The following is a 27,200-nucleotide window of genomic DNA, read 5'->3' as shown; positions in this document are numbered from 1 at the left end:
GTGTCCCTAATTCAAGTGTATGATACGCTCTAGAGAATGAATGGGATGGCAGACAATGACTAGTGCCTATCCAATTAGTGAAAATGGAGTCCAAGACACCAAAGGCATTAAGAGGGTTTGAAAAAGATGTATGAAAGGGATGAGATAGTGCTATTACAACACTAGAATTCCCTTATAAATGCTATTTCATATTGCAGAAACTTATCAGACTGTTAAAAAGGTGCTCTATAATACACATATACATGGCTAAAAAGGGGTGGTCTTGTTAGAAACAAAATATTCGTTATCTTATATTCTATGTTGCACAAGTTTTTGGAATGTGGGAACGTTGGGAACTTGGGTAGGGTGTCGGGAATGGCTAGAGGTTTCCCCAAAATTTACAGGAAACGGCTAATTGGGAGCGGTAATACTATATAATAAAAAAAGTAAAAATATAATAATAAAAAATATTTTTTTAATTATATAATTTATATAATAATCAAAATTAATATTGAATCAAAATATTCAAATATTAAAATCAATTTAAATATATAAATAATAAATATATAATCTCTCTTATATATAAATATATTCTCTGGGTGTCTCTCTCCTTGAGTCTCTCCCTTTTATATACATAAAATATTAAAATGTCGAGTTCATTATCAGTTCTCTGATACATCACCAGCTTTGAAACAATCTGGCTTAAAAAAACAAAGGAACAGTTTTACATATATATTTCTCTAGTTATTCTTAAGAGAAAAAGTAAAACAACTCTAATGTTTAAGCATTGAATGCCTCATACAATATGCACACACAATCTTCTGCGATATATACACATAAACAACAAAATAAATACTCGTCAGCATGACATCCCAGATATCGCCCTTACATAACAAAATAAATACTCATCAGCATGACACCCAGATATCGCCCTTACATCTAGGTGCCACATGCTTCCTCAACCCATCAAGAGATTGCTCTAGTTTCTCAATTAAGGATATCGGTGTTAAGGATGTCTTTGGCCTTTCTTCCTGCTAAGGTTTCAACACAAGCTCACGTTTTGTGGGCAGTTCAACATATTTCTCTATAGGCTTTGTATTCCCCAACTATGTCACAGGGTTCGCTGAATTTGAACCCTGAGGTTTGAAATTTGGCGAACCCAAAAAAAAATTCAAAATCGTTCAGGGTCAGCGAACCTGATAGTTGAACCTCAAATTCGAACCTAAATGAATTTGAACCTCAACAAATTTGAACTTGAAGGCGAACCTAAAGACGAACCTGAAGCCAAATTTTATAATTTTTTTTTTTTTTTTGGGGTTCGAGGTTAAAGTTAGGGCGGTTTTTATTAGTTGTTTTAAGGTTTATGAGAAGAACCATGGGCAACACATGGTTTTCTCTTGTTTTGCTTCCCACCAATTAGTTTCCCGCGCTAGCCACTTGTTTGGCTTTATTTACCATGGTTGTCGATATATTTTCACAAGCCAACTTCAGTCTGAGTGTACTCGCTCTATTGTGCTCAGTGTTGTATTCTATACAATTTCCTAAATTCAATTTCTAGATGCTGCTTGTCCCCACCGCTTGGAGCGTGAAATGAATTGTGGTCATGATTTGTGGCTTGTGATTTCTCCATGATTTTGCACTATAGTTCTATTGTAATTTGTATGTTTAAATTCTGATTATATTTTAATTATGTGATTTTTTTAGAGCTATAAGTATTTGGCATTATACATATTCTTTTCTTTTAAATTTCAGAGATTGAAAATTATGCCATTCCTTTTTGTATTTGCAAACTACAATGGTGTATATTTACATTTTGATTTAACTAATGTCATTGATAATTAGATGCTATTATGATTAATCTATTCATGTATGTTTACTAATAAGTATTAAGAATTCTTACTCATATAGCTTTATTGATTGATTTTGATTTTTTATTATTTTGTGTCATATATATGTATATATATGTTGAAAAATATGTATAGTCGAATTTAATGTCGAACCTCATACGAACCTCATCGAATTCGAATCGAACTTAATCGCTGCTGAACTCGAATTCGAACCCGAACTGTGTGACATAGTTCCCCAACCTCAGGGAACGCTGGAACTCCAAAAAAAAACAGTGTTCAAAGCTCCCGGAACTTTCCCCAGCTCCCATTGCAGCTCCCACTGAAAAGGGAACGTTCCCATACAGTTCCAAAGCTCTCGGGAACACAAGAACCACTGAAACGAGTTTCCCATCTCTTGAGAACGATTCCCGTGTAACAAAGCTTATATTGAATTTTGAAATGATAGTGGCAAATTAATTGGTTGAATAACGAAAATTGGCAAAGGAAAAAGTTAGGAAACATCTCAAACAAGGCTTTTTTTTAGATGATAGATTCTGCTTTTGAATTAAAGCCCTTTGCAGCATAATTTAGACGAGTTTCCAGAAATAAAAATATAGCAAGATGGATGAAGAATGAAGACACAAGAACCCCACATATATAAGAACGCGTAACTTTTCATTGCCTTCATAAGATATTCAATGAAGCTCATAGAGGGGATATCCACAAATCCAACCATGCCAAATAATGGAGAAAGCTAGTATTTATATAGAGTTTTAGCTTATCCTCCTTACAATAAAAGATCATTTAGTGGTGACTTATCTCCTGGAACAATTATCAAATCGCATGAATAGTAAATCTCTTCTAAGAGGGCTCTCCTTACCAAATAATAAAATATGTATGGGAGATGTTTGGAATGTCTTGATGCCACATGTTAACCATTCAGGTACTACATCCTCTTGAGTTTTGCTTCTGTGACCAAGTGTAATAGTTTGCTATGCCATTTGTCTTCATTCTCATTGGAGTGCTCTCCAAGAGGTTCACCTTCCAAACCACGGCTAGTAAAAAATGTATTAAGACTATGTCAAGTGATCATTCATCAGATAGTATTTCCTCCTCGAGATTCTAAAAATAATGGTAAATATAGAAAGAGGAGCTTGGGAACCCTCAAGGAATTTACATTAGCCTTGATCAGTGTGTTGCTATAGCCAACATGTCCTCTCAAGCCGCCTTAAGAATAGTGTGCCCTTGAAATGTGTGCAAAAGGAGGCTTTGACTACGAAAATATTGAAATACATCTCCAATTGCGTGTACCATTAATAAATGTGCAAACGGTACTCATGCCTTCATAAGTGTGCCAGGATGCAATGATTGAGGGAGTACTCCACTAGACAAGGGAGTCAACAACCTCAAGATGCCAAACAAATGCCAGATGTAACCATATGAGGTAAGGTACTCCTTAGACCAAGGGATCAATCCACCTAGGGGTGCAAATATGCTGCCCAAGAGAGCAATATTAGGTAGGGTACTTTGTCCAATTCCATGACTGATTTATGAAACAATGGATTTCTGGATATGAGTGCAACAATGGTCCTTTGGTTGTTATAACAAGCTCTTTATGGTGGGAAGCCTCAATAAATATGAATAGAATATTGGTCCATGTGCATTTGATCAAACCAACTCCAAAAACTCTCAAAAGAAGGTGGGTCGTCTAGAGAAGTGTTCAAACAACCTAGATTCATGTGTGTATGTCCTCCAAACATGCAGAAGTTTGTAACTATGGTCGGTCTTCATAATATATATTTGAGCCCTTAATGTATTTGTACGCATGTTCTTCATGCTATAGACAAGAGGAAAATGTGATATTCCCACTTAGCAACATTGCTAAGTGGAAATATCAATGTTGCCCTGTTTTGGATAAATACGCACTTGCACTTAGGAAATGTGGGTTTAGAGGCCCCACATGATTTTTTGATTGAAGTGAGAGCCAAACATTAGAGAATGGAGGAGGAAAATCAGGCCACTAGTGGTACGTGGGGGCCACCCATAGAGAAATGTGTCCCACAAGGGAAACACACTCATTGGAGTGAGTTTGGTGGGGGAAAGTCGAGCTAGGCCCACATGGGCATTTTGGAGGCTCTTTGACAAAAAGAGAAAGAGGCACTCATTTTGGTCATTCATGAATATTTGAGAATTGTCTTAGACTAGCACGCTTGAGCTGAAGCCAAGCCTGCAACTGCTGTTTAACACGAGTGTTTCCGAGCAGAAATCTCAACCCTTGCTTTAGTGGACTTTGAGTGCTAGCCCAAGGAGGGAGTCTCATCCATTCTAGTTTGATCTAGAAGCAAAGAGTGCGAGTTTGAGGGAGGTTCTAACAACACCAACACAAGCATTACGCAGTTCTTGGAGGAGTCACACTTGGGGAATGAGGAGAGAAGGGAGTTTGGGGCTGAAACTTGAGGCAGAGTTCGGGGAAGTGTTTTGTTGGTGATTGCAACCATTTTGGGGGCTTTTTGCAGCAACGTTGACAGGTGGGTCGGATTACCTAGTAGCAGTGCCATTGAGGGAAAATTGGGCCGAAATTCCAAGGTCAACCATTGACAAATTCCTTCATGGGTTATTCTGAGTATTTGGTGGAGAGCACGAGGTTAATTTCCTGGAATTTTTTGAGCATCGGAGGAGGCCCTAACAACTATTCTACAAAGCCTTCTGCTCATTTTCTGGGCATTTCAGCGCAGAACCAAGGAAGACCAACCAGTACGCTTGGGGGAATTTCACATTCATCACTTGGGCTTATCTAGCTTGCCTTGGGCAAGCCCAGGTGCATACTTTCCAAGTACCCATTGTAACTTCATGCTTTAACAATAAAATGGCTCAACACAATTTTTTGCTTTATTTGGTGTTTTGATGTTTGAGCAATTTTTCTGTGTTTATGTCTATGCATGCTTTGTTTATTATTGTAAATTTTTCTTAGGGATATTACAGTGGTACCAAAGCTCATAGTCTTGGCTCAGCCTGTGGGGAGCAACATCAGTCTATGACACCAGAAGACCAACAAAACGTAACTTATAGGAGGCAGAGGTACAAAAGCAGAGAGAGGAAACTACAAAATCACCCTTGATCTAGAGGTTATTGAACCAGAGGTTGAAAGGCCAAACATGGGAGATAATGTGGAAGACAGAGGGAGTTTGCCCAAACTCTACTCAAGGCCGTCCAGGATTTGTTCAAAGGTATTGAGGAGCTAAGGCAACGAAATTGTAGCAACAATTGGGGCAAAGGGATTCAAGAGGAATTCCAATTTGGTGAGGACTCCGGTACTTTGCATCACCAAGGGGGTCATGGCCCCACGCACCCTTCATTCCCAACACACCACCTAGGTCCACCATTCTTACATTTATAGCATCTGACGCTGGAGGGCCACAAGGGCAAGAGGAGATGCCCATGGGGGACTATTTTATAGAGTATCAACCATATGGGCCTGACTTTAGAGAGGCCATTACCTTCAAGGACTTTTGTCAGCTAAAAGGTAATAACAGGGGAAGGGACAAGGTGGAAGAAGCTACACTCAGGGCACTGATATACAATGCACCATGGGGACATTGTTCCTCCCAAATTTCGATGGGTCATCTAAGAGCTCAACAAAAGCGTGGGTGGAGAAGCTGGATGTCTATTTCTAGCTCAATTAGATGACGAAAGGACATGCAATTAAAATTGCCACTTTGCATTTAGAGGGAGAAGCCCATAATTGGTGGTTCCATGGGCTAACCACGATGGGGCATGTCGAAGTGGCAACCTATGAGGAGTTCACTAGGAGGGTGTTGGAGCGTTTCGAGAGGAGAGACCTGGAGGAGCATTTTGGGGAGTTGATAAGGCTCAAACAGATGGGAAGTGTTGAGGCCTACATTTCAGAGTTTTTGACGTTGTCAGTGATGGTACTTGATTGATCAAAGGCCAGGAGGGTATTCATGTTTGTAGAGGGGCTAGCAGAGCCACTAAAGGGATTGGTGAGGCCCAACATGCCCACTACCTTGCAGGATGCAGTGGGGAGGGCTCGAGAGTTGCAGGATGCCCTACCTAGTGCTAGAGCGCCATTACCACCTAGACATGGATTCCAACAAAGGGGAAGAGACACGAGGGCTCCACCACCGAGGGCAGCTGGATGAGGAGACCAGGAGGGACTTCCGGAGGAGGAAGTTGTGTTTCACCTATCAGGAACCATGGGCACCAGGCCATAGATGTGCAACAGGAAAGGCCCATTACATTGAGGTCTTTTCCGACAATGACCTTGAGGACAAGGTAGAGTTGGAAGTGGGCGGAGATGAAAGCACAACACATGTGGAGAGGGGACCATCACTACCACCACCACCAGGGGGAGCTCCTTTTGCACCGGCAGGAGCGGTCCTTACATCTTTGCGAGGGGTACCCAAGTTTTTGACCTTGAGGATGGGGGGCACGGTGCGGGGCATCATGTTTCAGTTTTGGTTGACAGTGGGGCTACCCACAACTTCATCGATGCACAAATGGTTCAAAGGAGGGGCATCACAATTGAGGAGTTTGAGGGATTTTCGGTTCTTGTGTTGGGAGATAGAACCATGTAGTGCACTCGCTATGTTCTTGCCTTGACAATTGCCATGGGGAATTATTCAGTGACAAACCCTTTTTTTGTGGTAGATGTGCCGGACACCAACGTGGTGATGGGTGTCCAATGGATCTATTCACTTGGATGAGTCACTACAGATTGGAGGAAGCAGGAGATGGAGTTCATAGGGCCAGATGGAAAATCGGTTTTATTTAGGGGTATGCACTCTTATGCTCCACAAACTGTTTTGACCCATAGGATGGAGGCTGATTTGAGGCATGTTGATATTGAGTGGGCTATGGAGTTGAGGATGAGGCTAGCAGTTAGCCCAAGCCACCACACCCAAACATATAGGCTATTTTGGACAGGTACCCGGTGGTGTTTGGAGACCTACCACCCGGGAAACCTCCTGATCGGGGTTTTGAGCATACTATTGAGTTGTGTTGAAGGAAATGTAACTAGGTTCAATCTTCATAAATGTACTTTTGTTATTTGTACTTATATAAGAAAAGAAATATTATTTTTATAATATATGTCAGTGAGTTTCTTTCTCATTGAAATAGGTCTAGCACTAGTTAAAGTGCTATAGGTGAGTCAAATAGTCAAAAGGAAAGGTTGAAGACCTTAAGGGCATGTTACATCTTGTATAAATATGTATTAAAGTCAAAGAGAAAACCTCCAAGCAAAGTCAAGTCTCCTCCTATGCTAAGGCACCATCAAGAAGCTCCTTCAAGCATGCTACACCATCAAAAAGAAGCGATCCAAATTATAAAAGGCAAGTCGGCCTACAAATAGTAAGTTGGATTTCAAGTCAGCCTAAAGGAGGGACAAACCTCTATATATAGAGGTTGTCCACTCCCTGAAAGTATAACACACTTCTCTCTGAAATCTGCGAAGGTAAAAGGCTAGGAAAAACAAAGAAAAAGAGTCTCCAAGGGAAACAAGGAAGAAAGGATATACAATCGAAGATAAGGAGACCATTTCTAGAGCATCAACAGCCACACGTGCGAGGATAAGGAAGGCTGCCTGTGGTCATAACAACAACACCATATCAACACCAACACTTACCTTGTTTGGTCTAGAAATATAGGCCTAAAAGGCCTCCCACTCAAGTGAAGGACCAAGGAAGAAAAGCATGGATAAGAGGGCTATTCCAAGGCCCATTACAGTCACACGTGCGAGAAAAGGAGGCTACCACTGCTGTCATAATAGCCCTCCCATCACAGTAATAAAAGTTCATTGGTTGGTTAAGAGAATGAAGGGATCATCATAAGGGAAGGGTCTCATCAAAGGCATGTCTTCTAGAGCAAGCATAACAAAACTTACCATCAATTGAAAGAAGAACGAACTACTGGAAGAAGTGTCGGGAAACGAAGTGCTAGGGAACAAAGTGTTGGAAGAAGTGCCTGGAAACAAGGTGAAGAAAGAGGAAAGGACTTGACTTGTGCTTGGAGGATACTCTTGTTAGGGGTATAGTGTTTGGCATTAATCACTAGAAGCTTCAATAAGAGAAATTCACGTAACCGTTTTCCTCTCAAGAGAAGAGAGGTTTTGGCCCTGGCAGAGAGCCAACATCTTGTGTTCTTGTTCTTATGTTTTTGGTAGCAGTTTGATGAAGTACACACATAAGTACAAATAATAATAAGAAGAAGAACAAGCTAATAAGGGTGGGTAAAAATACTCCACAAATTGTTATCAAGCAACGAAGAATCACACTACACTACTTTGCCCTGGATTCTTCAACAAGTTGGAGTAGGGTGTACAGGCCATGATCACTACACCTTACAGACATCCCAAGGCATACAAGAATGAGATTGAGAGGGCCAGCCATGAGTTGTTGGCACTTGGGCACATCAGGCCTAGCTCCAGCCCTTTTGCTTCATCGGTTGTCCTAGTGAAGAAGAAGGATGGGTCCTTGCGCATGTGCATAGATTACCAGGTCCTCAACAAAAAGACCATGAAGAATCGTTACCCCATCCCATGCATAGATGAGATGATGGATGATCTGAGGGGGCTAAGTTCTTCTCTAAGATTGACTTTCGCTCAGGGTACCACCAGATCAAGGTGAGGGACTAGGATGCCCCTAAGACAACTTTCAGGTGCCACTATGGGCACTTCAAGTTCTTGGTTTCGGGCTAACCTTCGCACCAGCCACCTTCCATTCTTGCATGAACCACGCCTTTCATGGGTAGTTGCGGAAGTAAGTGTTGGTGTTCTTCGATGACATACTGATCTACAGGCAAACCTGGGAGGAGCACTTGCAACATGTAGAGATAGTATTGCTTATTTTGGAGGAGCAAGAGTTCTACGCTAAGCTGTCTAAGCTTGAGCTCAGTTTGATGGAGATGCTCTATCTAGGGAACATTATTGGAGAGGATGGCGTGAGAGTTCAGGAGGAAATTTCAGGGCCATCTGGGATTGGCCAGAGCCCTGGAATGTGACGGAGTTGAGGGGTTTTTTGGGCATTTGCATCTATAATCGGAAGTTCTTGAAGGGCTTCTCGTAGTTGGCAGCTCCTCTCATTGATTTGATGAAGAAGGGGGCGTTCGAGTGGACAGATGGGGCGCAGGAGGCTTTTGAGCGCCTTAAATAGGTCATGAGCAGCTGCCTGGTGTTGGCACTCCCTGATTTCTCACAACCCTTTGTGCTTGAGTGTGATGCATCAGGGGAGGGTGTAGGAGCAGTTTTGATGCAATTTTTGAGAGCCAGAAGCTACTGCCCCACGAGAGATTGTACTCCATTTACGATAAGGAGATGCTAGCCATCATGCATGTGTTAGCCAAGTTTAGGGAATATTTGGTGGGAAACAGGTTCACGGTAAAAACATACCACAACAATTTCAGATTCTTCTTGGAGCAGAAGCAATTGTAGGAGATGCAACAAAAGTGGGTGAGCAAGCTCCAGGGATACGACTTTGACATTGAGTATGTCAAAGGGAAGCACAACGTGGTAGCTGATGCATTGTCTAGGAGGTCAGCTACCCTTTCATTGATGAGCATTACGCTGGATTGGCGGGCATAGTGTTAGAAAATCAGAAGGGCATAAAGATTTTCTTATTCTTGATAATTACTTGTGATGTTCTTGATTTGTTATTACAATTCTTTATATTGGCTTTCTTTTAGTTCATCAAGCAACTACCAAAGCGAAAGCACGTAAAATGATGGACACCAGATGTAGGCACTATGCCAGGGCAAGACCCCCCTCGAGGGGAAAACCCAATCAAAATTCTCTTCATTTCAATAGTATTCTTTGAGACTCTTCACCCTAGACAAAGACCAAACCTTCCCTCCATACCAAGTCAGCCTCCTAGATATTCGACCTCTCTTCTAGCAACTTCGACTATGTAGTAGCTTCTGGCATCAGGTAGCCTTCGGCATTAGCAAAACTTGGAAGACTTTGATCTCCCAGTCTAGGGCATGAAACAGAGAGAGGCACCAAAATTTCGGGTTTTTTCTTCTCGTTAGAGTCCACCCAACTCGCACTTCCTTTAGCTTTCCGGCTTTGCACTTCGCACTTCCCAGCTCCTTCGAGATATTAAACTTGCTTAAGTTGTTGTGCTCCAAATGAATTCAACTTGCTTCTATTTACAAGCTTCATGGGAGGTGGCATTGGTGTCATTTGGTCGACTTGATCTCTTCTAGGCCGACTTGATGTGGAGGATACATAAATTACATTTGACTCAATACTTAACCTTTTTACATGATTCAAAAGCCCAAGAAGGGTCTCTTTAAAAGTACAATGACTCTATTGACTTGGAATAAATCCTAGAAATCCTCAATGGGGACTTTGACCTAAAACATGGTGACCCAAGCATGAAACCCATGCTTTATTAAGTCACAATAATAGTAATAAAAATTCTTTTCTTTATTCTTTTGACAAGTACATTACAAGATGACTCAAATACATTAAATGAAGACCGAACCTAGTTATAGTTTCCAACACTCCCTCTTAACTAGGGAGGTATTCATCATATACAAGTACAAGGAAGATCTCAACTATATGAATCATGAAGAACTTTTAGGCACCGCAATGCCATGGACTAGATTCTTGACTAGGGCAATCTATCCATTAGTCTCTCAACAATTTAGGCACTGCAATGCCACAGACTAGAATCCTGACGCGGACAATCTATCCTGGTGGGACTAAGATGGACTCAAGCTTTTAGCCTCTCTAGGTACCATCGGGCTTACTTGCTAACCACCAACCCAAAGATTCAGGTGTGTATCCAAAACCAAAGCTCTATAATCAACACCACCCTTCCAACTTCGGAATCTAGACATTGTTAATTTTAGGTATGTTCTATGCTTAGAGCAATTTACTTCAATTTTCACAGTTAGCTCAATCTCTTTTCGAGATTAGCAATCACATTAGCATTGAAGTAAACTGCAGATAGAACATAAACATAAATCGCAGAAGACAAACCAAGACAAGAGGACACAAGATGTGGCACTAGCCAGGGACAAACCCCAATGTGAGGAAACCCTTGATCAATTCTTCTTATATGTTTTTTAATAGTTCAACACACACACACACACACACACACACACACTCACACACAGAGTACATTTACAACAAAAGTCAACACTTTGACTTACCTAGATAAGAGCATAGATCATTATTAAGAAGATGATACATGAGATTAGTTGAAGACATGCTGCTTCAACTAATTATCCAAGGTGTCTCCTCCACTTATCATTGTGCTGCATCTAGTGATCATGCTACACCTCACTGTGTTGCATAATGCTACACCCATCATCACAATGCTGGACCTCATGACCATGCTGTACACTTCATATTGCTGCACCTGATGTTGCACTGCTGTCCATTGTTGTACCATGCTAGTCATTGCTCTCCTATGAGGCATACAACTGTCCCACTGTTCATTCCAAGTTTGCTTGCTGTCCCATGCATCTTTGCAGCGCTATGTAGCCTGCTGTCCCATGCATCTTTGCTGCACTAGTCACCTTGCTGTCCCATTTACTTTGCTGCACTAATTAGCAGCACATTGTAGCCAGCTGTCCTATTTAGCATAGTGCTGTCCCACTGTTAGTGACATGGCCATTCCATGTTTGCTTCCATGATGTTCATGCTCTTTGCCTTAGCATACCTTTGTTGCTGTCTAATAGCCTTGCCATACTGTTGTCCATGACGCTGCACTACATCACTGGTTAGGGCATCACCCAACAAGCCTTTATCTAGTTGTTGGCTATGACCTCACACAACAGTTGCTGTAGCTTTCAGCCTCCCTCCAAACCTTCACCACATTGCCCTAAAACAACGCCAATCTGTCCTTAGGCTTTGCGGCCTTACAACCCTTCAATCCAACCCTTAAACAATACTTGTGAAGCCTTAAAACAGATCCGTTGCACCTACAACAACTCGAATTCTCTTCTAGAACTGCCACGCTGCTCCTCGACCTCCACACTTGTTGTTCCTCGGCCTAATTTTCCCAACAATACGCACTAGGAACATCTCTTAACTTACCCTCAAAACTGCTCTTTCTCACCACGTTGTCACCACAACCCTTCATGCTGTCTAGGGCAGCCTCCATGCTGTCCCTTTGGCCCTTCATGCTGTGGCTAAGGCTCCGCTGTCCACACAGCTCTTCACGTTGTCTAGGACAGCCTCTTTCTTGGCTATGTAGAGGCCATCATATAGGCCAGGGCTTCTTCTTGATAGCGTTAGTGCTTAGGCAACATATTTCTTCTTCTAGACTGTGTAGATAATAGGGTTGTCCTCCTTGTAGCGTTAGGGCTTCTCACTTGAATGTCTCCTCTAGATTAGGGCAACACTCTTCTTCTTAACTGCGGCTAGGGAAGCCTTAATCCTCCAACATCTAGGGCTTCCACTCCTAGATTTCTCTTCCACTAAAAACCCAAGACAAGTGGAGAGAAATCAAGATAGAAGTGTGTATGAGAAATGACTCCCAAGTCATCTCCTTTTATACTAAAACGTTGAGCACATGTGGGGTTTGTTTGGTTGCTGGCCAACCTTGTCGAATTGTCTTATAAAATAAATAAATTCATAACTCCATGAATACTTATCGAAATTGGATGATCTTTAGATCAATCCTATACCTCTCGATGAGAGGGATCCAATAAAAATATCGGTTGCCATAAATAAGATGACCCACATGGAGTTTGTCCCTAATTGCCAATTTTAACACTCCCTCTCAACTAGGAAGAACTCCATCCACTGATCCACCTGTTCGACTGTACTATCTCTGCTCTGCTCTACTGTGCATTGCTCTGCTCTGATCTACTCTGCTGTGCTCTGCCCTGCTGAGCTCTGCTTTGCTGAACCATGAAAAAGAAGAATTGATCGAGAATGTCTCATACTATTCTCTACTGACCCGAAGTCAGTTCCATATGGAGAGAGTGTGTCATACCACTCTTACTGATCCCAGATTAGTTCCAAGAGAGTGAGTCATATCACTCTTACTGACGCGAAGTCAGTTTTATTGATCCCAGATCAATATCACAAGAGAGTGTCTCAAACCACTCATACTGATCCCAGATCAGTTTCATTGATCCAAGATCAATGGAGGTCATCCTAGCATAGGGAGTACGACAGATACAACGATTCGTCCATCGATAGTACTACTATGGTCCCTAACCCCATTTCCCTGCTCATTGGCCAGATGAGAGGTACTTCCCATAAGTCCCAGACTGTATGGGCAGGATGCCTCAACAGGAGAACCACTCGTCCTGTTCCTATGTCACCAACGGGTATCACAGGGGAAGGCTGAGCCATTCACCCTATACACATCGCACCATTAGGGGAGGGTGAGTCGCCTTATGGTCGCTTGTTGCTCCAAGAAGTACCCCAAGCCCCCCGAAGCTCCGAGAGCTCAATGCATGCATCATGCAGGACCCTCATAAGAGGGTCTCTTAACGACTCCAAGTCGTTCGAGAAAGTCACAAATTTGACCTTTCCCCGAGGCTTTGACAAAATGTCTGTGACTTGTACATCAGTCTCAATGTGATGGAGCCTCCTCGCTCATTGACGTACCATATCCCAGATAAGGTAGTTTTGATGCCTCTCTGTTGGAGCAATAATAGAATACGGGATTCCTCAACAATCAAATCCCCCCTGGTTGACACAGAGGATCATGGTGGTATCCGTCATGTGTACAAACAACTTGCTGAAGAGCTTCCACAACCAGGCAGCTTGTATTTGGTTTCTGCGGTGCTTATAGCAACCGACTTTTGCTTCCTGCTCATCCATGATATTGAAGGAGAATCCAAAGAGCACCAGCAATCAGAAGTCCTGTTGCGATCCTTCACACTGCTTGCCCAGTCAGCATTCAAATAATCATGCAGCTTCACATTTCCGACAGCGTATCTCAATCCATGAGAGATTGTGCCTTGAAGATATCTTAGAAGATTTTTGGCACAAATCTAGTGAGGCTCAACCATATATGAGTTCATCATGCTAACTGCAAAACATATGTCCGGACGGAAGTTCACCAAGAACATCAATGCGAATGAGTTTATGAAACTCAGAGGCATTTCCCAAATCATGTCCGGCATCACTACCATATAACTTCTGAACATTAAGATCCTCGAGGTAGTCACTGGCTTGCAGTTTATCATTCCACATCTGGAATCCAACTCCCTCTTACTTCTGCACATGAGAGGGTCTGCACTTGTTAGAAATAGGTTGTCGTCTGAAGGTGCCAGTATGAGAGGTCTATCATCCACAACCTTTGAGCAATTGTTTGGATCAACTTCACTCCTAGTGAATCTCAGCTTCATCAAACAACTATCAATCCTCTCATACTAAGCCCGGGGTGTTTTGCTTCAAGCCATAGAGGGCTTTCTTCCATCTGCACACATGAGATTCCCGATCATGAATCTCAAACCCCTCGGGTTGTTCCAAACCTGTGGACCTGCTACATGAGGGGAATGGTCCCTTTGTAATATTTTCCTTTGTACATCTCAGACATGTACCTTCATGCTCTTCTTGAATTCAGGCATCCCTGTCACCATCTGACTCACATCGGGTCGGGCTCCATAATAAGTAAATCTCTATTGCTATAGATGAGATGTGACAACTGACATGGTCCCCAATGGACCATCTTGCAACTTAATACAAATCTCCAACACTGAACCCATGAGTAAAAGCATCTCAGAAAATTCTATTTTCAAACATGTACCTTTCCATCGATGAATGCCACCCTGAAACCTTTGACTTCCATTGCCGAAATGGAAACCAGGGTCTTCTTGCGATCAGGTACATGAAAGAGATTCTATAAATGAATCGAGTTACCCTCATTCAATTGAGGGGTAATATCCCCTACACCCTTTCTGGGATAGGTGGCATCGACTCCAAGTATAATCCCATGATTGTTTCCATCTCTACTAAATTAGAGAGATTGCCGATTTTTTCCATCTCTACTAAATTAGAGAGATCACCCTTCTATTTGATGAAGTGCCTTGAAGCACTATAATCAATAAGCCAGATTCCCACAAAATTTGAAGGAGAGGGCCAATACAAGATAACGCTTCTTTATCTTATCAGAAACAACATTTGATTCTTCATACCTGGGGTTCTTAGCTTTCTCTGAAGAGTGGCCATTTCCTTGATGACCTGCATTACCTATCATTCCTCTGATCATTGAAGATGTCCTTGGAATGATTGTTATCATCATCAAGCGATGTGTCTCTGCCATTCAGACACTCCTTCTCATAATGGTCGAACTTATCGCAACCAAGGCATCTACCTTTCCTTCCACCCTTAGATCCGAACTTCCAATTGAAGTGATCTTTAGGTAGGCCATCAAAAACTTTCACTGCGCCATTCTGATAATATTCTTTGCTTCGACTTCACCCTCGGTGAATTTGAAGAGGGATGAGGAATACGCTGATCCTTTTGTCCTTTCCCAACTATCTGCGGCAATTGCTCTTTCACTCTTGCTTGGGCTTTGTCTTCACCTCATCTCTGATACCATGTTACTTTTAGGTATGTTCTATGCTTAGAGCAATTTATTTCAATTTTCACAGTTAGCTCAATCTCTTTTCCAGATTAACAATCACATTAGCATTAAAGTAAACTGCAGATAGAACATAAACATAAATCGCAGAAGATAAGCCCAGACAAGAGGACACAAGTGGCACTAGCCAGGGACAAACTCCAATGTGGGGAAACCCTTGATCAATTCTTCTTATATGTTCTTCAATAGTTCAATAGAGAGAGAGAGAGAGAGAGAGTACATTTACAACAGAAGTCAACACTTTGACTTATCTAGATAAGAGCATAGACCATCTCTTAAGAAGATGATACATGAGATCAGTTGAAGACATGTTGCTTCAACTGATTCTCTAGGGTGACCCCTTCACCTATCATTGTGCTGCATCTCGTCGTCATGCTGCACCTCATCATGTTGCACCATGCTGCACCCATCATCACAATGCTGGACTTCATGACCATGTTGTACACTTCATATTGCTGCACCTGATGCTGCACTGTTGTCCATTGCTGTTCCATGCTAGTCATTGGTATCCTATGAGGCATACAGCTGCCTCACTATTCATTCCAAGTTTGCTTGCCGTCGCATGCATTTTTGTAGCGCTATGTAGCCTGCTATCCCATGCATCTTTGCAACGCTATGTAGCCTGCTGTCCCATGCATCTTTGCTGCACTAGTCACCTTGCTGTCCCATATACTTTGTTGCACTAGTTAGCAGCACCATGTAGCCAACTATCCTATTTAGCATAATGTTGTCCCACTGTTAGTGACATGGCCATTCCATGTTTGCTTGCTTGCCATGCTGTCCATGCTCTTTGCCTTAGCATACCTTTGTTGCTGTCTAATAGCCTTGCCATACTGCTGTCCATGACGCTGCACTACTGCACTGCATCACTGGTTAGGGCATCACCCTACAGCCCTTTATCTAGTTGTTGGCTACGGCCTCACAGAGCAGTTGTTTTAGCTTTCAACCTCCCTCCAAACCTTCACCACACTGCCCTAAAACAACGTCAATCTGTCCTTAGGGTTTGTAGCCTTACAACCCTTCAATCTAGCCCTTAAACAATACTTGTGAAGCCCTAAAACAGATCTGTTGCACCTACAACAACTCGGCTTCTCTTCCAGAACCGCCACGCTGCTCCTCGGCCTCCACAGTTACTGTTCCTCTGCCTAAGCTGTCCAACAATACGCACTAGGAAGAACCCTTAAGTTACACTGAAAACTACTCTTTCTCACCACGTTGTCACCACAACCCTTCATGCTGTCTAGGGCAGCCTCCATGCTGTCCCTTTGGCCCTTCATGTTGTGGCTAAGGCTCCGCTGTCCACACAGCTCTTCACGTTGTCTAGGACAACCTCTTTCTTGGCTACGTAGAGGCCAGCATATAGGCCAGGGCTTCTTCTTGATAGCGTTAGTGCTTAGGCAACATATTTTCTTCTTCTAGATTGTGTAGATACTAGGGCTGTCCTCCTTGTAGTGTTAGGGCTTCTTACTTGACTGCGTCCTCTAGATTAGGGCAACGTTCTTCTTCTTGACTGCAGTTAGGGCAGCCTCAATCCTCCAACGTCAAGGGCTTTCACTCCTAGATTTCTCTTCCTCTAAAAACCCAAGACAAGTGGAGAGAAATCAAGATAGAAGTGTGTATGATAAATGACTCTCAAGTCATCTCCTTTTATACTAAAACGTTGAGCACATGTGGGGTTTGTTTGGTTGCTGGCCGACCTTGTCGAATTGTCTCATAACACAAATAAATTCATAACTCCATGAATACTTATTGGAATCGAATGATCTTTAGATAAATCCTACACGTCTCGATGAGAGGGACCAAGAAAAATATTAGCTGCCATAAATAAGATGACCCACATGGAGTTTGGCCCTTGTTGCCAATTTTAATAGACATCAACACAACGTGCTGGCCAGATGTGCTCCCAGGCAATGCTACAACGTGCTGGCCAGATGTGCTCCCAGGCAATGCTTCACTCACAAAGCCTCAACACTCGTCGATCCAGCGGATCAAGGATGACCAATTTCTCCCAGTCAAGCTGTTTGGTAACCAACATGCTATCAAAGCCTTCGAGAGATTCACCTGTACAAACACAACCCCAATCAATAATATACTTTCATATGTGCATAATCAAATACGAACCTCCAGAGTCTAGATGTTGGTTCTCAACTTCTCATAGTAGGACTATGAACCGAATCTCCGATAGAAGATTTCTCAATCATACACTTTCCTTTCCTACTTCTCATGCAACCCCATATCCTCCGAAATTCATTCTTCAATCAAAACCAAGCTATTCCCTCCCTCTCAACCAGAGAGTGTCTCTTTATCCAGAATCCCTCTTAATCTTAGGGAGATCTCTTCTATTCAGGCTTCCTTAGGGAGATCAACTTCTTATTTTCATCATCGGAGAATCTTTCCTTGCTTCCAACCATTTCATCAGAGTTATCATATTCCCCATCATGCTTATCACATCAACGAACATCTTCACCATATTGAAGATTGTGTACCTGCACAACTTAGATAGCAAGTACAACCAAATCTATAAAAGCATCAAGTTAGCCATATTAGAATCAAAAAAGCATTTCAACTTTATACATATTAGACACCCAAACTTAATTACAAACAAGAGACATATACTCTTCAACATCTTGCTAGGGACTCTATCATAAACCATAGACGACTTCATAACAACTTTCATTCCATCTAGGGTTTCAATGTTTCTCTCAAAGGTGTGACATACCCAACTACAACATATAGCAAACCCTAGAAACAATTCAAACAAATATTGATCTACAAGGCATCTAACAACTTTCATAATTCATATGTTAGACTTTCCACTAGGGATTCATACAAATTCTAGATTTCATACAAAAAAATCAATCAATCAAATTTGTTGTGACGAATTGCAGTTTACAGATCATCTTCATAAAAGGTATGTTCATTCTATTTTAAATTTGCTTTATTTTAGATAACAATGGTATGTTCATTGCTTTAGGACAATTTACTTCAATGTTCTTTATCAAACCGATGACAATTTCTAGTTATCTTCAGTAGCAATCACATTAACTTTTACACATTGACAATAAATGCAGTTAGAAGATAAAAACATGTGCAGAAGACAAGCCAAGACAAGAGGATAGAAGATGTCGCAGATGCCAGGGACAAACCATAATGTGGGGAAACCCTTTGATCAAATCTTCTTATTATTCTTCAATAGTTTGGTAGAGAGAGAGAGAGAGAGTACAAATATCAGAAATATATGCCCAAAACAATTCTGCCAAATCAACAATCAGTGCAGCCCTAGCCAGTTGAAAATTCCTAGACTCGAAGGAACCCTTACTGCAACAAATATGAATCTGCTTCACCTACTTGATTTTTAAATATTCATCAAGTTATTCTTATGAATACTGAAGCAAATTACTTCTGTAGCCTACACTAATTAAATATTTGATCTAATGAAATAAGAAATAGAGCAAAGAACAAGATACATAGGACACACTTATTTTTGGACACAATAGCCTCGGAAAAAACCCAATGTGGGAAAACCGGTGCAACAACTCTGAGGGTTTATTACATAGGAGAAATATCTAAATACATATCTAGGATGCTCATTTAGCAATCCTATACAGAGAAAAATACTGGCAGAAATATGAGTGAGTTTTACATCACTTCACCCGGTAGAATTTTGGTTGATCCAACACAAGACTGGCTAATCCCGGCTATTTCTATGCTGGCTTTGCGTCATTCCTACATCACCTTCTCTGCCCTCTACCTCAGCTCTCCTAGCTGTTCTGGCAATTCCCGGCAGTTCCGGTAGTTCTCGACAGTTCCAGCTGTTCTGACAGTTTTGGATTTTGTGTGATAGGTAGCTTTTATGCGTCAGCTCTCTCAGTTACTGTGCTGCCTCTGCGTCAACTCTTCTGGCCGTTCCGACAGTTCCCTATAGTTTTGGTTGTTTCGGTAGTTCTGGATTCTGCGTGACATGCAACTTTTTTGTGTCAGCTCTCCCGGCTACTGTGCTGCCTCTTTGCAAGCTCTCTTTGTCTCTCTGTTATGTATTTTCCGGAAAGTCCTTCTCCTGGATTCTCTCTGCCTCTTAGTTGCAAGATCTCCCTAATTGATTTTCCTCCTGAGAACTTTTCACCTCAGAAAGTCGATTTCCTCAATTTTTGTGTGTGTGTTTCCAAATGAACCTCAAGCCTCCATTTTATACTTTTCTTGTTGAGTCTTCAACGACCGAGATTAAGTCTCTAATCAACGGCTAAGATTAAAACATGACTTGATCCGCCTTCTAGATCATTCTTACCCATATTTTGATTAATACCCATTAATATTTTAATTTCTCTAAGTTCAGACTTAGGAACTCCATTAAAAATATTAATTATTTTAATAAAATACAATCCAAGTGGAATTTCACCAAACGGTTTCTGGGTTCTTTAGAACTCATGTACCTTAGCCTCTCCACGAATTTTCAAGGCGAGAGCACTTTCGATGCTACCAAAACCTAACAGCTAAAAAATCAATGGTGGTCATAGCTGTCCCAAAATGCCCTCTAAGCAGTTCGGTCAACAACAGAAGAATGCGACCTGCCAAGAGAGTGAAAGTCAACCCAAAACTAGCTCGGTCAAGCCAGTCAAAGTTTGCTGTAATTCTGTAGTCGAACCAGAAAGTCAACACAACAGTCAACTCGGTCAAACAGTCCCCAATCACCTTGAAATTCGTGCCAAAGATTGTGGCCTGCAAAAATCAAAATTCTGCACATAAAACAAAAGTCAACGCTGGTCAAATACTCCAAGTCAACGTTGGTCAACGCATGCCCTAATCCCTTAAATTTTTGGCCTCCAAAACCAGTCCAGAAATTTGCCTTTTTCCACACGTGTGAAGTAGAGAGAGCCTCCAAGTTGTATGAAGTACGAACCAATCAAGAGACGAGAGAGAAGATGTGATGAGATGATTGATGTCCAAATGAGAGAAGGGTCACTTCTATTTATACACTTCGTTGAGGGTGAGGAGACACATCCATTGGGCTTCTTGAGCCTACATTTGACTAAGGCCGACCTTGACAATTTGTCCATGAGAAAGAATAAATTCAAAATTCCATTTCTGCTTGTTAGAATGAGATGATCTTTATATCAAAATTGTACCTCTTGAAAAGAGGAATCCAATGTAATAATCATCTCCATCATATGAGCTGTCCTAAGGTGGAAGTTGGTTTTAGTTCCCAATTTTAACACTCCCTCTCAACTAGGGAGAATTCCACCTGCTAATCCATCATCATGCCAACCTGTCATCCTATACCATCCCTGCCATCACTGCCCTGTATTGGTCTGCTTTGCTAAACCATGAATTAATAATGAAGAAGAAGTGATCGAGAGTGAGTCATAAGATCATACCACTCTCCACTGACAAAAGTTAGTCCTTGATCCCAGATCAAGTTGTTGAACACCATGCATCCTAGTCATAGGGAGTATGACATTACACGATGCGTCCATCAGTAGTTCTATGGTCCCTAACCATCTTTTCCCAACTCATTGACCAGATGAGAGGTATGTCCCATGAGTCCCAAACTTTATGGGTAGGATGTGTGCTGTGGCATCAACAGGAGAAGGTGAACCACTCATCCTGCTCATATGCGATAGGAGAAGGTGAACCACTCATCCTATGCATATGTTAATCTAGGGGAAGGTGAACCACTCATCCTATGCATATATGAATCATAGGGGAAGGTGAACCACTCACCCTACACACATGTCAACCATAAAGGGGTATCGCAGGGGAAGGTTAACCACTCACCCTGTATCTAGCGCACCATTAGGGGAAGGTCAACCACTGACCCTATTGTCGCACATAGCTCCAAGAAGTACCCCACGCCCCCAGGAGCTCCCAGAGCTCTGTTTCTAACTCATATGGGACCCTCATAGGAGGGTAATTCCACAACTCCAAGTCTCCCCCGGAAAGTTAAGAATTTGACCTTCCCCCAAAGGCTTCGTTAGAATGTCTGGGACTTGCTCATCTGTCCTGATGTGTTGGAGCCTAACTGCTCCCCGTTGTACCATATCCCGGATAAAGTGGTACCTGATATCAATGTGCTTGGAGCAGTTGTTGAACACGGATTCTATGAAAAGCAAATCCCACTTTGGTTATTGCAAAATATCACAGTGGTATCTAGCATGTGCTCAAATAGTTCACTGGAGAGTTTCCTCAACCAAATTGCTTCATAACAGGCCATACTCGCAGCAATGCATTTGGCCTCCGCAGTGCTTAGTGCAACCGATTTTTGCTTCCTGCTTTTCCAAGATATAGAAGGATACCCCAAAGAGAAGCAACACCTAAATGTGCTCTTATGATCCACCACACTGCTAGCCCAGTTAACATCTGTATATCCATGTAGCCTCAAACTCCCAATGGTGTATCTTAGTCCATAGTGGATTGTGCCCCAAAGATATCTTAGGAGATTCTTAGCAACTATCCAATGAATGTGATGAGGCTCGACCATATATTGACTCAACATATTCACAGCAAAGCATATGTCAGGACGAGAGTTGACGAAGAACATCAGAGCCCCCACAAGTTGACGATACTCGGAAGGGTTCGCCAATTTGGGCCGAACAACACTTCCACATAGCTTCTTTAAGTTGAGTTCCATCAAAGTAGTCATGGACTTGCAATCCACCATCCCATATCTCTCAAGTAGCTTCACAATGTATTTTCCTTGAGAAAGGAAATCTCACCTGGCTTTTGCCTAACCTCTAATCCTAGAAGTAATGCCTCAGTGTTAGGTCCTTCATCTCAAACTCGGAAGCCAACTCCCTCTTGCATTGATGAATGAGAGGGTCATCACATGTTAGAAAGAGATCATCCACATAAAGGACCTTGAAGTAAAGGTTTGGGTCAGCATCGCTTCTTGTAAATCCCAACTTCATAACATAGCTATTGATCCTTTCATACCAAGCCCTAGGGGCTTGCTTCAACCCATAGAGGGCTTTCTTCAACCTGCATACATGTGTCTCATGATCTTGAACCTCGAACCCCTTAGGTTGTTCCATATACACTTCTTCCTTAAGCGAACCATGCGAGAAGGCAGTTTGACATCCATTTGGTGTAGGTTCCATTCTTGCGAGGCAACAAGGGCTATAATCGAATGGATGGTGGTATATCGGGCAACCAGTGCAAATATCTCATCATAGTTTGCTCCTTCCTTTTGAGAGAAGCCTCGAGCTACAAATCTGGCCTTGTATTTCTCAATATTCCTATCAACTCCATGTTTGATCTTGTAGAGCCATTTCGAAGTGACCACAGACTTGTCCTTGGGTCTAGGAACCACATCCCAAACATCATTATTCATGATCGACTCATACTCCTCGTTCACCGCATCCTTCCAAAGTTGTTGCTTCTTGGCATCTTCGAATGTACAAGGCTCAAATTGTACAATGGTACTCATGGCAGCTAAGTACCCTTGGTACCTATTCGACTTCTTGCTTTCATGAAATGTCCCCCTCGGTGCAATATGTTTCTCAACATCTTCAAGAGTATCTTTGAGCCACAAAGGCCTTTTCCTTGAAGTACAGGGCTTAGTAGGAGGTGGATCAATGGGATCCATCGAACCTTCAACATCGGGCATCGGTTCATTAGATGGAGGTTCATCCTGCTTATCTACATCAACATCATCATTGTCCTTCCTTGGAATAGGAAGATCTCAGATCTTTCTAAGAGCAGAATCTTCATCGAAAGTGACATCATGACTTAATTCCACTTCCCTTTGACCAGGCACATAGATTTTATATGCCTTCGAAGTTTCATTGTAGCCCACAAATGTTCCTTTCTTCCCAGATGCATCTAGTTTGTTTCTTTTCTCTTTCGGCACATGAAAATATATGGGACAACCAAAAATTTGAAAATGAAAAACATTAGGTTTCTGACCGATGAAAACTTCTTCGGGTGTCTTGAAGTCCAAAGCTTGATGTGGGCATCGGTTTTGGATATACACAGTGGTGTTGACAGCGTCTCCCCATAAGAACTTCGAAAGACCTTGATCATGAAGCATAGCACGGGTGGCTTCTATGATAGTACGATTCTTTCTTTCGGCAACATCATTTTGTTCAGGAGTATATGCGGTAGTGGTCTCCCTCTTAATGCCAACTTCTTTACAATAGTCTTTGAATTCATTTGACTCATATTCGGTCCCATTATCGGTACTCAATATTTTGATCTTCTTGCCTGTTTGATTCTTGATCAAGGCTTTGAAGGACCAAAACCATTTGAATACTTCATCCTTCTTCTTTAAGAAATATATCCATGTGTTGCGGGAGAAGTCATCCACAAAAATAACATAACACAAATATCCACCCAAAGATGTCATGGGCAACATACCTGATAGATCAGAATGGACCAATGGAAGAATATTGGTGGTTTGAATCTCTCTTGAGGGGAATGGTCCCCTTGTATGTTTTCCAGCTTCACATACCTGACAAACACCTTCATGATTTAAGTTGAATTCGGGCATCCCTGTGGCCATCTTCTTTGCATTGGGTAAGGCTTTGAAATGAAGGTGAGAAAATCTCCAGTGCCATCATTCGGATTGAAGAGAAGTATCACAAGTCATTTCTCCCAACGGACTTCCTCCAACCTGATAGAGACCTTCAACCTTGAATCCAAGAGTGAATGCATATCCTGGGTTCCTTTTCCAAACACGAACCTTCCCATCAACGAATGTCACCTTGAAACCTTTGTCTTCCATCGCAGAAATAGAAACAAGTTCTTTTTCATATAAGGTACATAGAGCATTTCTTTCAAATGAAGAGATTGATCTTGATTTAAGTGAAGAGTAATAGTCCCAATTCCTTTCACGGGATAAGTGGCATTATCCCCAAGTATAATCTCCATGTTCGTCTTCTTTTCAACCAAGATTGGGAGAGCTTCTTTGTACCCAGTGAGGTGCTTTGAGGCACCACTATCAATCAACCAATGATCCAATGTATCCGGAGGAGAGGCAGTGGAGAGGGCAAAAATAAGATAAAATTCTTTTTGCTTTACAACATTAACTTCTTCATACCTGGAGTTTTTTGAATTCTAGGGAGGATGACCATTTCCATTTCGAGCAGCAGGAGCATTCCTCTTTCCTTTGTTATTGAACCTATTGCTCCTTTGATTTCCATTGCCCTTGAAGTTGTTGTTATTGTTGTCATCGTCTCTTGGAGTATCCTTCTTGTGGGGACACTCTCTAGCGAAGTGGCCAAACTTTTTGCAATTGAAGCACCTTCCTTTCCTTCCTTCTTTGAATCCCGACTTGAACCCTTTTCCTTGATTCCTTGGACCAACATTGTTCCTTCTCTTACAATGAGCGGAGAAGGCTGTAGGATTGTTTCCATTTGAGGGCTTGTCTCTTTCCATCATCCTTATTTTTTCTTGAGTGCACTTGGCCAATAGTTCATCAAATCCCGGAATCCTGTGATTGTTGAGGATGGTAGTGTTAAACACATTCCAATCTCTTGTAAGGCCTCCAAGTGCAATAAGAGAGAGCTCTCTGTCACTAGTGACTTCACCAATAGATAGGAGATCATTCTTGATCTCGGTAATCCTCATGAAGTAGGATTGGATGGATTCTCCTCTATCCATCTTGATATATTTCAACTTGTTCTTGAGAAAAAGAATTTGATTTGCATTGTTTAATTTGAACATCCCAACCAGCTTTTCATACATCTACTTAGATGTTTTCGAATCAGAAATATAGGCAACCAAAGTCTTATGAGTAGAATCACCAATAATCTTCTTAGCTTTACCTCACCTTTCTTATACTTGGTTTGTGCAACAACAGATGCATTTGAAAACATCTTCCATGCATGATAGTCAGATTTTTCCTTATGCTTGTCCTCGGATTTGAAGAAAGATGTAGTCATCATTGGGACTAGTTCCAAGTCCTTGTCCAACAACTTCCCTTGGTGATAGCTTTGCTTCACTCTTGCTTGGGCTTTGTCTTCACTTGAGCTTTGGTACCATATTAATTTTAGATAACAATGGTATGTTCTATGCTTTAGCACAATTTACTTCGATGTTCTTTATCAGCCCAATGACAATGTCCAATTATCTTCAGTAGCAATCACATTAACTTATACCCATTGAAAGTAAATGCAAATAGAACATAAAAACATGTGCAAAGAACAAGCTAAGACAAGAGGACACAACATGTGGCAGATGCCAGGGACAAACCCCAATGTGGGGAAACCCTTTGATCAAATCTTCTTATTATCTTCAATAGTTTAGAAGAGAGAGAGTATGAATATTAGAAATACATGCCCAAAACAGTGATGCAAAATCAACAATCAATGCAACCCTAACCAGAAAGTCAATGATGATCAAAGCTGCCCCAAAACGTCCTCCAAGTAGCTCGGTCAAGAACAAAAGAATGCGGTCAGTGAAGGGAGTCAAAGTCAACACAAAACCAACTCGGTCAACCTAGTCAAAGTCTACTGTAATTTTGTGGTCAAACTAGAAAGTCAACGCAACAGTCAACTTAGTCAAATAGTCCCCAATCACCTCGAAATTCGTGCCAAAGAATGTAGCTTGCAGAAATTGAAATTTTGCCCACAAAACATAAGTCAACGCTGGTCAAATACTCCAAGTCAACACTGGTCAACACATGCCCTAATCCCTGAAATTTTCGGCCTCCAAAACTAGTCCAAAAATATGCCTTCTTCCACACATGCGAAGTAGAGAGCCTCCAAGTTGTACGAACCAATCAAGAGAGGAGAGAGAAGAAGATGTGATGAGATGAGTGATGTCCAAATGAGAGAAGGGTCACTTCTATTTATACACTTCGTTGAGGGTGAGGAGACACATCCATTGGGCTTCTTGAGCCTACATTTGACTGAGGTTGACCTTGACAATTTGTCCATGAGAAAGAATAAATTCAAAATTCCATTTCTGCTTGTCAAAATGAGATGATCTTTATATCAAAATTGTACCTCTCGAAAAGAGGAATCCAATGCAATAATCATCTCCATGATATGAGTTTCCCTAAGGTGGAAGTTGGCCCTAGTTGCCAATTTTAACATTATGTCTAGGGTTTTGAATCACAAAGATTTTTGTTAGGGTGATTAGTCATTAGATTGAGTCTACCCTCATTATATTATCGTTCTTGTGGAGCCCTAAAAAGGTTCACTGTAAAACCCTAACCTAAGGGTGTGTCAATATGGATTATGAAACCCTAGTGTATTTAGGGTTGTTGATGAAAATCTAGAAAACCTATTTATTTTATGTTTAGGGTTTTGGTATTGTTGTGATAGAAACCCTAGATCTTTAGGGTTTGATGACTTAGGGTTTATGAGCATAACCCTTGTAATAACTATAGTAAGGCATAAGATTGAAACCCTAGTTGTATATTTGTTTGTATGACCAAATTCCTAGTCTAAATGCAATTGTTGCATATCTAACCTTGATGTATTGATGTTTGTTTCCTAGATTTGCATAGTATGAATGAATATGAAATGTTAGGGCATGAAGTCCTAATTATGTATTTGCAAGTATGCTGACCTAATTATTGATGCTCGTAAATTGAGAATTCTAAGGTTTGTAACAAAGCCCTAGTAATTGATATTCTAGGATATGATAATATTGTTTTCTGATATGATCTAGTTTTGATGATAAAATCTAGAGTTTGCAAACAAGCCCTAGTAGTGTCTAACATTGTTGAAATTGTTATAAACTACTGATATCTAAGGCTTTGTGTCTCAAAGTTCGAATCTAGGGTTTGCAGTAAATCATAGTAAAATTTGTCATATCTCTAAAAGTAATATTGAGGCCCTAGATATGGGATTGATTTCTTGATTGAGTTGCTTTATATTGTAGT

At 41.5% G+C, this 27,200-nt stretch overlaps 1 protein-coding gene across 2 annotated transcripts in view; it reads left to right on the top strand.

Moving 5' to 3' along the window:
- The window catches only part of CYP59 (cyclophilin 59), a 305,441-nt gene that overhangs the window by 230,375 nt on the left and 47,866 nt on the right, over positions 1-27,200 (top strand). The gene's annotated exons all lie outside the window — the stretch shown is intronic.

Source organism: Pinus tabuliformis, chromosome 3_2 (genome assembly GCF_031772625.1).
Source record: "Pinus tabuliformis cultivar Carrire ecotype Pingquan chromosome 3_2, CPIR1, whole genome shotgun sequence".
NCBI classification, from domain to species: Eukaryota; Viridiplantae; Streptophyta; class Pinopsida; order Pinales; family Pinaceae; genus Pinus; species Pinus tabuliformis.
This window is presented reverse-complemented; position numbering and strand designations above follow the sequence as displayed.